A 16,760-nucleotide genomic window follows, 5' to 3' on the forward strand; every position below is an offset into this window, starting at 1 on the left:
AGGAGGTCAGGCGGTTGTTCGGAATGGAATTATCGGGACTCCAGGGAGTTTAGCTTCGGTTATTTCTCTGGAACAGTTTGATATCACTGGGGCCGTGGTGATCTATGCCCCTCGCACGCACCGGCCTGGAGAAGGGCTTCAAAACTTGCCGAACGTAACTTCTCTTGCTCGCGTTTGCGGACCTTAGCAGTGGCCTTTGATGGCGCTGTTTAATCATTTCGCTAAACTAGAAAAAGCCTAATTCTATCGAACTGACATCCTGAAATTAAAGGAGAAAACTTTGAAGTGATTGATCTTGGTTTTCTGGGCAATTTTTTTCGGGCTCAGGAGGCGTAGACTTTTGCTTGTTGTTGCATACCACAAAAAAAGACGATAAGAGGTGTGCTACGAAAATATTAGGGGTACTTTTTGCGATAAGGGAATCATCGAAGACTCCGTCTATCCTAGATGATTAGTTCAAGTATATTTTGTTAGTTATAGGTGATAAACAATAACTATCTGCTGTTTACTGCCTGATTAATAATGCAGTTATTCTATTCTATTCTGAATATTTATCAGTTTATATAGGAGTTCGGACTAACTACAAGGATACGAAGACGTATTATCCGGTTACTGAAGATTTCTGAATCTTTAAACTTAGCGATGTATCACCCCTTCGTGACAACAGATTATTCGAGATCTCGATCTCGCATTCCTACACTAAAGAATGTTAGGTGATTCTATGCCGATTAACAGGTCCAAATGTTTGAATAGCGTTTAAACCATAGTTTAGGATATGTTGTTATCTTTATTAGATCTAGATATGGGCCAGCGTTCTTAGACGCCTCTGCTCAACAGTTGTATACCGGTGATTTGTCTTACTCTACCCATATTCGTTATCGTGGATCGATCGTTCGATGACTTGTTTTCAAAGATCGGTGCTAGGATACGGGTTACCGACGTCTGTTTTGTCAACTGCCGCACCATTGATAGTAACTACGAGTGGAACGAAAAGCTTACGGCCTAATCTATTCATAATCGCCACCGAAGTCGTCTTCTCCCTAGAAATGCTCGACACTAACCCCGTCTCGTTTCGGACGTCGGCATTGTCCTGGCAGGCGTTGCATTAGCCACGGCTGCGCAAAAGCGCCTTCGGAAGCCCCTATTTGTCCTGGACTTAGTCTGTAAAGAACTCATTCTTTTGTCTTCTATCTCTTAACTTTATCTCTTATCTTTACGAGGCGTACTAACGATGGGCAGTTTAAAACTTATTTTTTGATCCGCTAAATAGCTCTGTTCAAGCTAATGACTATAACCTGCTGTGTTTTTTCTATATGTATAACATCATTACTTAAACAAAATGGTATTGAGATATCATTTCGATGTAAATTCCATACACACACGTGTGCAGGCTCATTGTCGTGACGAGCAGGCCACGGTATAGTTTCTCGAAAATTGCGTTAGGTTTGGATAATACAAAGCAAGATACCATATACAGTATTTTGAGGCATGAAGTTAAGCCTCCCACGGTGAATTTTAGTGACGTATAACTTTTGACAAGTCATTGAATTCGTAGTATATACGACTCTGAGGATAGCAAATGTGGTATTCAAACCGTTTTTTCCACTGTCTTTTTTGCATATCGAAGCCACTGCCTCTTACAAAGTATGTTTCCTATATTTGACAAATATATCTAATTTGATAATGTCCAAGACACTTTGGCTGCTAAATTACAACGCTGCTACCGTATCCCTACGGTGGAGTCTATTCTATGAAAAACTTCAACTACCATCCTTCCAATGGATTGATAAGTTCGATGTGTGATAGGCCTTCTGTGAGCTTCCGTCTGTTTGCCTGATCACTTGTTTGTATCATTGCAAGTCAACTATACGAACCAAGCGTCGATTGGGCTTCATATTATATAAAGTTAATATAAACAAGGCGACGCCACGAGCTTCCATGTTGTAGGAAAGTAGGCAAATAAAAAAAAAAAAGGGTGCTTCCGGGAAAACGACAAGAAAAGCAGCAACAACGACATCTGGCACACGCATCGAAAGCGATGGAGGCATGGCAGGCTGTTGTCCAGATGCGGAAGGACACTTGAGGTTAATAAATATTTAATGATGTCTATGTCCCCTGTTCGCGTCCTTCGCGTTGCATCCCCCCTTGCCGCTGACAACCGTTGTCGTTGGAGAAACTTTGTCACAGGTCACCGTCGATGGAAAACCCAAGCTAATATACATTCGGTGTCCACGCTGAAGCTAATGCTGATGCCAAACAGATAAACGTAGTAGTTCTGTGGCCAGCAGACTTCAACCAGCCGCAGTGAGGAGGTAGCATTTAGATAAATAGAGTAACATTGCTTGCTTCAAAGAAGTTCAACAATACAAAACAGTGATCGGCGTCCGCGAAGAACGGCAATATGACGATAATAACGGTAGAAAAAGAGAATCGGAAATAGCGACACGAAAATGGGTCGTGCGTCCCTTCGGAAACACTATGGTTTCTGCTAATATTCGCTTCGACGGCCAATTGAGAACAAGCCGATGTCGGCTGAATTAACGATTTCCATACATCATCCACAGGTTGGGAGGGGTTTTATAAGCCACGTACGTGTTTAAAAAAAGTGTTTCTGTTTTTGTCGAATTGTTTCCGTGGGTACTGTATTTTTCCTGGTCTTATTCGTTGTCCACCAGTGTGCTTCTTTCATTCCATCACCACAAGAAAGAGAAAGCGTAGACATAAGCGACGACGCGATACAAGCTATTTAACAAATCCGTAGCATCTCTGTTTATGTCTTCAAATGTATCGTAAGACGTAACGTAAGGATCTATCTCACAGCGGCCTATGACGCATTATATGGCCTCGGGTTGCCGAGCTGTCTCGCATTCTATTCAATTATGAATTTAAAATAGATCACGTTATAATCCTGCAATAATGGTATTTCTAAGTCATGCTGCTGGCCTAACGCGGCCGAACCGTTATTACAATGACATCATCTGTAGGGGTGGCATGGCCTGAGCACAAGTCGTTGATTTTTCTCTGTTCATTGAAGCGTACAAATTAATATAGATATCTTTACGCATGTTTGACATTAACAGCCTTAGAAGACGCTCTAGTGTAACTTCACTTTAAAATGCTAACTCATTCAGGTTTTCAGGCCGATCATCTTATTGGATTTAGTGATGTGTTCGTAGATTTACAGCGTTTTTTTTTTTTAGTTTACAGGACCTACAAATACAGCTCTTTCCTGTTTTGGTTCATGGTTGATGGTCAGTTTTCTACGTAATCAGTGAACGTGACGAGAATACTCAAGTCCATTCGCAGCTTAACTAAGAGATTGCGCAAGTAAATTATTTTCATTTCATACGAGTCTGCTTTAAGGCCCAGGCTAGCAGGTAACTTAGGTTTGCGATGAGTTTCACTTGTTGATCTTTTTTTTGCCCATCCAACTACTTGGGAAAAATCGGATCGTTTTTGCGTGTTAGACTAGAAGTGAATACACATCAGACATATTTCGTACTGATGATTTCTGAACGGTTATCGTATAGTGTTGACTGACCGTGTTCGTCGTGCATCATACTCTTTGTCAGCCCGGCCCGACCCTTTTCTGTCACACGGATTGTTCTATTTTCCTTCAGCCGACGCTATTCCCTTTGATCTGTTTTTTGATCTTCGGACGCCGATTGTCTGCTACACAGAGCTACGCGTGACGGATCACGCGTGTGATATTAGCTATTTTGTGCTTGGCTACTTCTGAGTATACTTCACCTCTCATCCCTTTCGGCGTGAGTGACATAAACCCGTTTACGGTGGCGGGTCATCATCGAGTGGATGCGATAGCTAAGAGATGAATGGCCTTAGTCCTCAGAACAGACGAAATCCAACTAGAAAAGGGCACTTCGTCGACCGTTTAAACACTTTCTAACTGTCCATTAGAGACTGCGACAGACGCTAGCATGCCCATTGTGAATACAAGTAACTTGAAATAAGAAAATACAACAAAAGTTTGGCTTTTTGAACATCTTAAGTACGCTGGTCAGGGTCTCTAGATTCACACAGACGTTTGCAGTGTGCAGACGATAATGACGTGTCAACTTGGGTACCTATATGAAATGGCATCTATTTTTGGCGTGTGCTAGAATAGTTCAATGAAGGGACTTTGAATCGCTGGTTCTATAGGTTTTTACGAGGGATCAAACAAGGTCTCTATTATTAGAATCAGACGATCAGGTAATATATCTATTTCTAAAATATTATATAAGTTTGTAATTGTTTTAACAACACAAAAAGCTTGATGCATGTAAATTTCCCGGCTTAAGCTCACTCAATGTAAGCTCATTCATAACAGCCAAAGTAACACTACAATTAAATGCTTGAACTGAAGAACGTTTTAGCGTATTAGCTCATAATCAGATACGACTGATCGGCGTCCAGCGATAAATCTCAAACATGTGGTTGAATCGAGTAACTCCCCTCTGTAGCTTGAATCTTTGTTACGGATACTCGCCGGGTTCAGGTTCGCCTCTAATTTCGCTGACGTCCAAGCATCACGCGAAGTCTGAAAAAGACGAATTACCTTAGTGAAAGGTGTGTCGCTAAACGTCTTAGTTACACGTGGATTAATTGACAGCATGATACGTACTTAAAGCACGCGATTGAAAGTGGGTCCTTTTGGCCGACTCGTTTACCTTCGTGTCTAGCACTAAAAATTGCTGGCAGTTTTGGCCTTTTTCTCAGTAGCTTGAACGTTTCGGTTCACTTAGAGGAAGCTTTTTATAGGGGCTCTTAAAGCGTTTGAGACGAACGAGGCTGCCACCTTCAATCGTCGTCAGTTTACGTTTACATGTCTCTACTGTGAGACGTTAATGAATAACAGCGTTGAAGAGCTCTGCATAAAGGAAGGATACTACAAGTATTTATCGGAACCCAACGTGACGATAATCGGCCCATAATGGAATGGCTAGAGCGAAAGGCTTTTGCAAAATGTCTCGTAATATCCACTTCTAACGAGAGCTTAGTTCAATCAAGCTACAGCTCAAGATTTTAACATCCCTTTCTAATGGAATTCATACTCATTTTATAATAATAGTAACCTGCTATCCGAATAGAACTATATACTTACATGCTAAGTAACCGCTAGTATAAGCCCTTCGTAATAGATTACATTATACCGACGTCGCACGCGACGGGCGCTCATGTCCTTTGAGGTAGCTTTATATGTTCAACCATGTTTAAGTTTCTTCTTCTTAGATTTCTATTGTTTAAGCGATGTTAGGCCGCAATCAGGTGAGACAGCAAGACATGTGAGGCCGGCAAAAATGTTTGCTATTAGTGCCACCAGCGGTTTGACCTGACGTTTGTCATTCAAAGGTGCGCTTCTTCTTACAGGATGGTGACTTAAGTTCGGTCCGCTGGCGACTGTTAAAGAATATCCAGGAGCTGGACGTTTTAGGAAAAGTATTTTTGTCCGTTTTTTATAACTCCCTGTACATATAGTGGCAATTTAAGTAATTAACTCGGCGCAGTCTTCCACGAATCTGTGACCAGCAGTAGTTGCCGGCCAAGGCAACCCTTAGTCTTGCACAGCCAACTGGGGGGTATGAAGTCAGGTTCTCAGCTTCGATTTCATGCTTCGACCCACTTGCTGCTCGCTCAAGTGAAGAAGAAGGAATTCAGTTGAAAATCCTTCGCAAAGGGTCGTTAATGAGGCGCTCGTCATTGCGTAGCAACAAAATTTAAGACCTGGACCAACAAACACCAGCAGAAGTGAATGCAGGATCAAGCACAAGGGAAGCTGTTTTTGAAGAGCCAAAATGATTGCGGATGTTTTCTTTCACCATGCGTTTCCAGAAGACATATTCGATTTTGCCCATACAAAACTATAGACGATAAAAAACATGTTCGCTTCTTGGATTGTAGTTATTTGGTTCGACGTAGTTTGCAGTTTGATTGGCCGTATGCTAGATTAAGGGCTACCGATTTAGAACCACGATACCCAATTGTAGTTTATGATCAATAGAATATTTAATAGAAACTCTAATGAACCTTCTTTTTTTGCCTACGACTAAAAATTTCTATTTAAGGCCTTAGTGCCGCGCGAAGCGACACAAGAGCAGTATACTCTCGAGCGTGAATTTATCACGTGGCTATATAAAGTCAAAGCATTAAGTGGGTGCATACACGTTGCGACGAATTCCCTCCAGTCAAATATATACTGACTGTTAGATTTTATTACAGCTAACGCTAACGATAACAGCTTCAGCTGTGAACGAACGAGGATCGCACATGAATGTATCTAGGAAGCTCTGAAGGGAAGCTCAAGATCGCTGTTGTTGTCTTAGGACGCCGTTCAAGGGGACAGCGTTTGTATGTATGGAAGCCAGCGTAAACGGATCTAGGGACTTGTTTGCGAGTTTTTGTGCCTCTGTCGGTCGCTCAGTGTCGCTTGATTCGTGCGCCGTACTTTGTTTTGCTCTTGTGGAGGTGAACATTCTCTCGATACTATTTCGAACACCTAATTTGTCGGATGTCAGCTATCAATTACGAACTACAATAGACAAGTGTGAAGCAGTTAGAGATGGAGCCATTCGGCCTCCTCCGTCATATTTTAAAAGGATACTATAAATAAACAAGAGACATGGTCAATTACGCTATTCTATGTAACAGCTTTAACACAGACGCAACACTTCCATGGCAGCAGATTACGGTTGGTCATCATTTTCACGAGGACACCAACTGTCTTGCACAGTAGAAACAAAAGCGTGGTGTTCTAAAGAGGGCTATATTTAAAGGGTTGCGGGGTCCGGGTGGCTAATGTGCATCTCTTTCAGTTCAGATCCCACGCTATTCAGGAACACTAGCTGAAATGTCGACGCTGGCAAAGAGGTTACTATTGATACTTTGCCGTTTCGTTGAATAGGTCTAACAAAGTCCGTCTAAAGTGATGCCTAACGGCTTAAATAACGGACGTATTTTTTTTTATATCGTAAAGAAAGGTACCGTTTTCCATGCAATTGAAAAGGACGCAGCTGTAAATTTAGGTTATCCTACGTTAGCCTCGAGTAAACTGCAATAAGAGCTTTCCTCAGACTTCTACTGAGGAAATGAGATTCATCGCTAAATACAGGTCTCCACACTTGTGGAAGACGACACGAGCCGCTAGTGCATCTTCACTTTAAACAGGACTACTCCTTTTCTCACGTTCGGACATCACTGCTGTTACTGTCACTAAACGATTCAGAAATAGTGCGCTTTTCGTCAAATACGCCGTCAGCAAAACAAACAAATGAATAGGGTACACCAATATCATCATTTGACGCTGGGCCTTAAAGGTAGTTTGGCAATTTATCAGAAAATATTCTCCTATGCTTTATATCACTATTAGAGTTTTACAAAGTTTGTCAAGATTGATACAACGATGGGAAACTGTGTGAAGTTGTGCACAAACGTGCAGCCAGCCCGAAGTCATTCTTTTCCAAGCCTCTTGCCCGCGTACCACGTTGGGCGTCTCCGGCATCTGTAGAACCAAGGCAAAACAACCGTTTCGACGGGATCGGGCATCCCGCCTGTGAATGCCACGCTACGATCAAATATCGGGTATCGTTCATTGAGCTCATTTTCAGTGATAACCGTCTCTTTATGGAATCTAATGGTATAAAACGTGGGAAAAAGACAATTCATCAGATGCTGACCAGTCAGATGTCACCTCAATACACTCTTTAATTTGTCACTCCGTTGGTTCAATAACTGTTCTAAGTAATAAGTTTACTTATTGCCGGAATAAAGGTGGACAATCGATTTGTAAACCGATGATATAAAAAAAAGGTATCTATTGATACCCGTAAGCGTTATGATGTTGGGTCTTACAAATACCACTCTTCTAATATATAATGGTATACTAAGATGTTCACCCTTTGAAACTGGGTTAGAGACAATAGATTTCTTAAGCAAAATATCATGAGTTTTTAGGTTTAGAAAAATGTACAATTGGTGTTCCATTTTTATTTATACAGAATGCCACATGTATATTTTTTTTCTAAATGAATACAGATAGTCCAGTAAATTTTTTGTATATCCTAGATTGATGGCCACATTTATATAATATAACTACAAATCACCGTAATTACAGCCTTAATTCGATATCTAAACCTTTTCCAAATATTTACCTTTTGATCCCCGAATAACTTCTAACTTCAGCCATGTATCAAGCGATGTTGGCTAGTGAAAACTCGTTAAAGGGTCGCTCACACGTTCAAATGCCGACAGCTGTACGTACACGGTGTTGTTTACCGTCGTTAGCTTGTTGCTATGTTATAAAAAGCACCTGTTTTTAGTTGGTGCTAGGAGCAGCGGACGAAAGCATGCCTATTATTACACACAAGTATGTTCCAATTTTATAAGCTTTGAGGCCGTTCGTAATCAGATTTTACGACTGAGGACGTTGGCCTTGTATTGCTTTTGCCATACAAGCTCATCGACCTTCATTTTTAAACAGGTGGCATTTTTGATGTAACATAATAAAGCTTACATATTCGTAAAAAGTACTTAACTGCCCTTATACAACACGCTTTTGTAACTAAGCGTGTTAGTACAATGAAATCGTTTCGTTCGGTAAACACTTTAACAAAGATCCGTTGAATATCTAGAGGAATGCCTCTTTTTACTGAACTGATTAAAACGCGACAAATTTCTCACTGTTAACCAAACGAATTTTACGTATCTAATCAATATAGAGGAATCGTTAGACACACAAATAAATAAACTTTAGTCATGCTAAACATAACAATAATTTTTTTCATCTTTCTGATGACTGAAGGCACACGACATATAGGGGTTGAAGTAGCTCGCCAAACCTGTTGCACAACTTATCGTTGTTTAGGATACGATCGTTTAACTTAGGTTCATAACTTACACGGTATTCCTTATGTAAAAAAGACACGCGGATCCAAATTGATCAAGCGGCCGATGGTTGCAGTGTTTCCTAAACGTTACTCAACTGTTGCTTCTTTGATTGGAGTGTCCCTTAATAACGGTAAGAGTGCTTGTCTATTATGTGTTTTTTCTTTCTCTATTGTACAGAGGCAGCAACTCCTTTGAAGGCAGCCATCGTCCTATTGTTCTCCATTGTCATTCATTTAGCTTTTACATTGCTTGCGGCGCCACATTAATGGCGCTGCTGCTCGAGAGCTCTCCTTGAACCATTACCTTCTTTCCCCGGATTCACCCTACCCCATTTTGGCTAGCGGTTCTCTAGTCAACGAGTTGGTAGCAAAATAGCTAGCTACTCATGCAACATCAAAAAAACCCAACGACTAGGGCAACAATAGCCTGAACAATGTCGCTAGTCTATGCTTAGCCCGGTAGAACAAACGTAGGGGTATCCTGGCGACTAGCTGACGTTGAAACGATTAGAAAGACTTGGCCCTTTTTCCTTGTCGTTATAACAACATCCTTTTGCCAGCCTGTGTCATCATGCAGGTCCTCGCCTGACTGCCGGCCCATCTCGCGTTAGGGGAAGGTCATTGTTGTCAATAGCTGGTCTGTCCTAATGAAAGGTAGACGGGGTCCATGCAAGGTAAGAGCTCCTACATATGGCCGCGTATGGGTGGGACGAGGTTATTTTGGAATTTGCCTCAGCAAATGAAATGGAATTGGACTGACATATATATCCGCGGCTGATCTGGTAACGTCGGCAGTTGACGCTAATCGCCATTGATGAGAGGCGAGAGGTTATATTGCATGTTATACGCATAAATTACATGCTTGAAGGACAAGTTTGAGGTCAGATTAATTTAGCATAAAAATGTGTTGCAGTGGGGTATGCGTTATTTGAATATTAGTTCATAGGGCTCCATCATTGAATAACCTACAAAGAATACTCTTGAGTATAGACAACGATTTCTGGTTTATTACGCAGTATATCAATGGTGCAGGTCATTGGAATTATGCCTCAACGAGCTGGAGTTAAGGGGACGGGGAAAAATTCAGATTCTTTATCACTTTTGGAAGCTAAGTTGCTATGCGGTAACCCTATGCCGTAAAATCCAAGTCTTTTAACCTTACAAAGTGGTACACAAAGAATAACGCTACGTGAGTGATCCATAGCTCCTCTAGTTGCGGGAATTAAAAAGAAGTCGTCATTAGCCTTACCCTAGAGTTGCAAATCTACGTACAATTATTCACAGATATGTTTTTGTATTTTGTCTGATAATTCTGTAGGGGTTTAGCCAAGTAATTAAGCGGTTAGACTCAAGACAAACTCCAGAGTTTATAATAGGTCACAGGAGATTTACTGTGTAATTTAGGACATCTGAAACAAAACTTCCGTCGGTTCACATTAATATCTGGACAGTGCAGTAACTTCCGATTCCATAGCAGTCAGATATTGGTTGAAAGAAGGAAAATAACATCTTTGTCTATCTGGACAAGCATATCAGGCGTTAAGGCGAAAACAACGAAAACAGTCGGAGTTACAGGCAGAAGTCAAAAAACAATGTGATATATATATATATATATACATATCGATAAAACGTATGCGTACTTAGTTTCTTTGAAGAGGCCGGCCTATTTATATACGTTAAAAGTAGATTTAGTCGGTGTTAAAAAGCGGCTTGGTTTTACGGGAAATCAACTAAAACGTAATTGTTGCTGTCGTTTTTTTTCTGTAACTAAAAATTTAAATAGTAGAGGTCTATTAAAGGTTGCTTAAAAAAAAAGAAGCCAAACTGTGTTGCTCTGGTAACACCTTACATAACGGGTTTTCACCACTAGGAAGAAAGCAGGTTCGTAAATGGAAACGACCGTTTCTTTTATATTTTTGTTATATCTATTTTTGCCTAAGTGCAAACCTAGTGCTATGCCCGTTTACCCTACGCTACTTACAATGCTGGAATTTCGTTTGAGTATGACAAAATCCAGGTTTTTACGACCTCCCCCTATTAAATATCACCCGAAGCTCTCCTCACGCCCAAATTTAGTAAATGCAGAAGCCGAGATCGAACAACCTTATAAACTAAAACTGCTTTTATTTGTACTGTGCAACAGCCACAATACCAAAGAACGAATCGACTGGAAAGAACGAGCCGCGTTAAAAGCGTCCATCCATTCGAGGACATCCATTGCTCCTCTGTCCAGGAGGAACTTATCTGGCACCAGATAATTGTTTCTTTGATGCATTTAATTAAATCTAGCAAAAAGAAGGCAATCAGTGTCGCGTAAATACGTCGAATAGAAATCCGCGTGTTTCATTGCCTTGCCAAGACGTAGTAGCGAATCATGCCGCATTGTAGGCCAAAGCCTCTGTGTCGACCAAGACCATGGGCCAACCACAAGACCAGTTGTCGGCCTCTAGCCGATTATGGCATACTGAAGATTGCACTGCTTGTCGGCAATCGGCACAGATTTGGCTAGCATGTTGATCTTGTCGCTTCGCAGACAGGCTTAAACTGCACTTGTGCATATACGTAAGGGATTTTTGATGAGGTTGACATCCCTAATGATCGGGTAATGGTGTCAACCTCGAATCCGTTTAGGACGAAAGAAAAAGCAGAATCAAGCGCTAAAATTCACATTAACAACTGAATGAAAACAACGACCCGTAGATATATACAGAAACATATATACGAATTAAAAATGGTAAAGTAACAAGAGCAAGTACTTCCATCCGTGTTCAGTTTCACAATCATAAGGCATTTAATTAGGGTCTTCAAAAGTTCACCATGTAAGGGCGCATCGTAGTACGTTAAAAATCATGAAGGGTTCGTGTTTGTAATTATATAAAACCCGCTATAGAATGGCGCCACGCCAAATTGTTACAAAACTGTTTTCCATGCACACATAATCATACAGGAAATTTTCATGGAGCCAATTCACAGATGTCGTCATCTTACGTGTGTCAATAAAGCAAAATATCTAGGAATGTATATATAGCAGTGTACTTTAAACTCGGGTTAACCAGTACAAAATTGATTAAAGCAGTCATCCGAATTCGGCCCCTCATCCTTCATTCGCTTTATCTTTCTTTTTAAGCTGGTTGATTGTCCCCTAGCGCCTTATAAAATCTTAGACATATATAGGAAACGATTTCCAATACCAACTATTAGTTTTCCGCAGATCTTCTGATTCCTTGGAGAGCTGTTGGTCGTCTTGAGTTTTCTCTGTCCTCCAACTAAGCTGCGAAGCTGGAAAGGGTTATTTCTCGCCGTCAACAGCGTACCGTCGACAAAGACGCTAATGAAGTCATTATCAGGTGGATTCGCGGACGGTCTTCTGTTTTGACCGCTGTCTCTTTCACAACTTCCCCGAGCTACATTGGAAAACTCCGCTTAAGCCGGCCTGTATAGATCTGCTTTGTTCGTTTAGACACAGCTCATAATATTTTCATTTTACTATTTTCAGAAATAGCGATGAGACACCGACTTTGTTGGCTCATGACAAGTTCGTGTTGGAAGTGTATTTTCGGTAAGATCCTGTCTTCTCTTTTGGTAGTTTGGTCTTGCTTTTCTGTACACAGGAGCATGCTGACCGCCGTTCCTCCTACAGTTCATACCCCCGCCGCTTCTCGTTTCGTTGTCGTCGATTGCGCCTTTGCTTCTATGAGGGTGCAGGAGGCGCGGATGTTTTTTTTGTTTTGTTCTGGCGTCATTCACATAGAGCCACAGATTACGCCTTCGTTGTTTGTTTTCGGAACAAAGAACACAAACAATTCTACCTAGAAACAGAAATAAGGGCAGGATTAACAGTTACGGTAACCCAGCGAACTGTCGGAAAAGTAAGGCTCTTGCGGATACTTTAGGTCGTCTCTGGTCGGCTCCCAACCAATATTGTTGCTGACAGGCCCGCGTTCTTTTGATCTATCTCACCTGCATTTGTTTGCTGTGTCTGTCGGGATTCATCAGGAGACCCGGAAACACACAACGCGGCCGACGATGTATCCCTTCGTACGTTTACCTGCTTGTTCGTGTATTCTGAATCACAATACACACGTATGGTTGGTCGTGTGTAGAAACAGACGATGCCTCTCAATAGTCCATTGACTTGTCCGTTAGACGCCGGATCCGAAGCGCTTCTTCCAGTGTGGCAAACTTATCTGTATTTTGTTAATGTGCATCAAGCTCAGATGACTAAACGTTATAAGAATGAAAGGCATGCTGAGCGTTTATGTTTCTCTACTAGTTTTTGCGTTCCCTATAAGTTTCTGGCGGTTTCTAGCGAAGTATATAACGAGTAAGTAGGTGTTCATGTCGCTAAAGGAAGGTCACTCAAACGATTAACTGTACAACCCTGTAGCCTATCATTTAAAATAATTGAGTCTTTTAAAATAAGTGAACGCTTGTGTCTGTTTTTTTCTGCTTTATTTAGGAAGAGCATTTTCATCGCAGATATTTTTCTGAAGGTCCACCTTGCGGCGCGAAAGTTGAAACAATGTTCTATCCCTTTGAAGTTTAGTAGCCTGACGATTGCTTTCGACATAGTGTGTATGCTCTTAATGAAGCCATTATGGAGGTTTCACTGAGTTAGCGATTACAGTGATCGTAATTATGCAGAATGATTAGGGACGGCGTAATGCGCCGTGGCTTCGGCGTAAATCGCCATGGTCCGTAGAGTAAATAGGTATTATGTGGAAACAGTAACTTCGCAATTGATTACCAGATACGAAAATGCAATAAAATTATTTGAATATAATGTGTGGATATGGGGCGTTAAGTAACAGTAGTTGATGGCCAACCAAAAACGGCGATGTAGCCAGAACAGTTTAGTGCTTCATTATTGCAGCTTCGAAGGTCCCTGGGCATCCATTACTTACAAAAGTCCTCTGATTTTGCCCCACAAGATTCACTGCCATAAAGAATCGGTATTTTTATTGAGCAGATATCGTGCCTCAGAGGTCAAACGCTACCTAAGTAACGCTGGTGTTGGTTTCCCTCCTTCGTATATTTAGTATTCCTTCGTATACATAACGTATGTAATCTATCGTGGCCTGGCATCGTATACCTGGAACGCCCTCGATAATGTTGTGAGGAGTAAACAAGGTATCGATATCGCAGCATACGTACCATGAAAGAGAAGCCAGAAAGCCCAAAACCAATCGTGCCTAAACGTATTGAACTCGTCGATGGAATGGAAACTGTTTTTCTAAGGATTTTAATAATAACATAAGCTCACCGCAGAGCTACATTTTAATAGCGTTATCATAACGTTATATGCCCGAAACGAGAATCCATAAAACGGACGGAAGAACATTTCGGCAACCACTGAATAACTGCTATGTGATGCGGACGGAAAGACCTGTTGCGCGTTGTGCAAAACAGACAAATCGAGTTTGCATAATCTGGGTGCAGTCAGTAGTCACGACTGCCAGTGGCCGCTTCTCACGCCTCATGCCGCCTTAAATATACCTGTGTCAGCCTAAAATGATAGGTTATTAGTGCCGCGAAGGTGCTATTTTTATCTATTCGTGCTATTATCACAATATTCTGTAAATATTATAAATATCGTTTATAATAGCGGGCAGCTAGTAAAATTAGAAAGTCGATATCAAGAGCCCTCACCGTCTTCGACCTATTTTGTTAGCTGCGACATAATAATAAATATCGCCGTAGACGAATCATTTCTAGACTGTCGCAATACTGAGAAAAGGTAATATTGGGAACAACGACCTAACAGACATCCGCGACCTACCATAACTGAAACAAGGCGTTAAGCGAACGAACTATTGAAACAGCCGATTACCTCGTGCCATTAGTGGCCACCAAAGTGAATCACTGAAAGGGTTTTTTTAACCGCCCACTGATCATACTAAGAGAACTTGTCCCCACAAACGGCAACGTGACTGTTTGGAGAGCTCAGTCGCATTAAGCAAGACCCCGTTTTTAGAAATCTCATCCTTATTTAGAAATTCTGCGGATTATAAAGCATTGGTCGAATGCTCAGGCCCTGATCAGAACACCTTCATATTTCATATATATTGTCGTAGGGGTCTCTTTTCTAACTGAAATAAATTTTTTGAGTTTAAACATTGCTTCAGACGACTCTAACGTATGTCTTGCTAGATAGCATTGTTCATTCCCGCTACAAATGCCTTGCCTTCTCAGTCTCGTTTGCTCTACTAGGTAAGTTAAACACCTTTGATTTGTCAATTACTTAGAGATCATCGATGCTTGATAAATTTCCTAAACCCTGAATTGTTAAGCAGCTAACTGTATGGCTTTTCAGGTAACGGACCAGTGATAGAAACATCACACACAGGCATTGTGCATGATCGACTATTAAGATATAATCTATTACCCGAAAACTGTCGGCACGGCCGTGATGTATTGTTATATGGTGCGATTCATTTAACTGAGTCGGCTAGCCAGCAATCTGGCAAAATTTATTGAATAATGAGAGAGGAATATCTCACAAGGGACACGCTGCGGCTCTCCACGGGGCTATACGTCGCTCATGTAATAACAATATTCATCGGATGCAAACTATTCATTGTCTAGGCCAATAGAGTTCTGGGCTTTTTCCTCAGCATTAGGCAGCTACGATGATCGACGCTGCTAACACAAAGCGTCATATCAACCCTATCATCAAAGGGGCATAACCTGAAATGGGGTCAAGCAAAAGCATGATGCGAGCTTCGGTACGGTCGGACAGCCTGGGTCGTCACCTCAAACTGGATCGGGTTTCAAAGCAGGCAACGCTCATATGACGTTGAGTGTATTCTCTAGATCGAATAGCAGCTGGGGTAAGCTGGGCGGGGCGCGTTCAAATCTGCGTTACCGATTAATTTTCTTATAGCATTTCAGGTACATGGAGACATGTACTTGAGTACAGAAAAGGAGCAACGTACATTTGGACTGATTAAAAGTATGACGTTTTCAAAGGTGCTTGATATCCTACTAATAATTTATATGTTTTGATAATTCGTTGCTTCGGGAAACAGTAGCAGAATGCGGAACAGAAAATGCACATAGTAAACTTCAGCAAAAGCATGTGTTCAGTCTCGCAGTTGTGGTAGCGAAGAAGAGAACTCCAAACTTTTATGTGGAACTTTTCGAGTTGGACTTTACGGTTCTGGTTAGAATAATTGAAGAACTAACTTTAGCAAGGAACCGTTCATTGCGTTAGCGTCGATCTCTTAGTAATGGCGTCTATACAGATACTTCATTTGAGCACATGGGAGTTCGTTGGAGATCATTACATGCTGAAAATGTGAGACAGAGTATAAAATTAGTGTTCTCAGTACTAACGTACATCGTTAGCGTGGAAGATGAAATTGTTATTCACAAACTAAAAAAAGAAAAAAAAGGATTGATTTTTTGCTTTTTTATTTTGCTCTGCGTGTCAGCGACATGAAACGCGCGCTCAGCCACGGGTTGATATGGTCAGTTTTACAATGAAGTCAAGAACTTTTTTATAGTGACTACGCTTTTACGGGTAAGCCTCATCATTGCCCGCAGGGTCAAAAGAAACCTGTCGAGCAAAAAGCTTTCCTGGTGCCTTTACATGCGGCTCTAAACACTTTAATTCTCGCGAATTCTCCGCGGTCTGTTCCTTCTTCCACTTGGACGACTAGATTGTTTCTTCACTCGCTAATTTGATTGTGCACGCATACGGACGCAGCGACCGCTTCTTCGCCTCATGTAGCTTTTTTTTTCTTCCTACCATTCGAACAGAGGTCGATAAAGATGAACGACTTTTTCTTACTAATCGCAACTTCGGATTAGACCATGCAGTAATTGAATCGACCTATACAAGGCTTGCGTACATATGTAACAGAGAGCACAACTGGG

General features: G+C 41.4%; 1 long non-coding RNA gene across 3 annotated transcripts; it reads right to left on the reverse strand.

Annotated features, from left to right (window-relative positions):
• Nucleotides 1–601: 601 nt before the first annotated feature.
• Nucleotides 602–9,081, reverse strand: LOC147756120 (uncharacterized). 3 transcript variants are annotated; one of them, XR_015326817.1, is made up of 3 exons: nucleotides 8,894–9,081; nucleotides 8,148–8,287; nucleotides 602–4,540 (listed from the first exon to the last, which is right to left on the reverse strand). It is a non-coding gene; the product is annotated as an uncharacterized LOC147756120 (long non-coding RNA). The 3 variants fall into 3 exon arrangements; XR_015326816.1 differs by having other exon boundaries at nucleotides 8,148–8,346; XR_015326815.1 differs by lacking the exon at nucleotides 8,148–8,287.
• Nucleotides 9,082–16,760: the final 7,679 nt, after the last annotated feature.

This window comes from Varroa destructor, unplaced genomic scaffold, assembly GCF_002443255.2.
Source record: "Varroa destructor unplaced genomic scaffold, Vdes_3.0 BEIS01000004.1, whole genome shotgun sequence".
NCBI classification, from domain to species: domain Eukaryota; kingdom Metazoa; phylum Arthropoda; class Arachnida; order Mesostigmata; family Varroidae; genus Varroa; species Varroa destructor.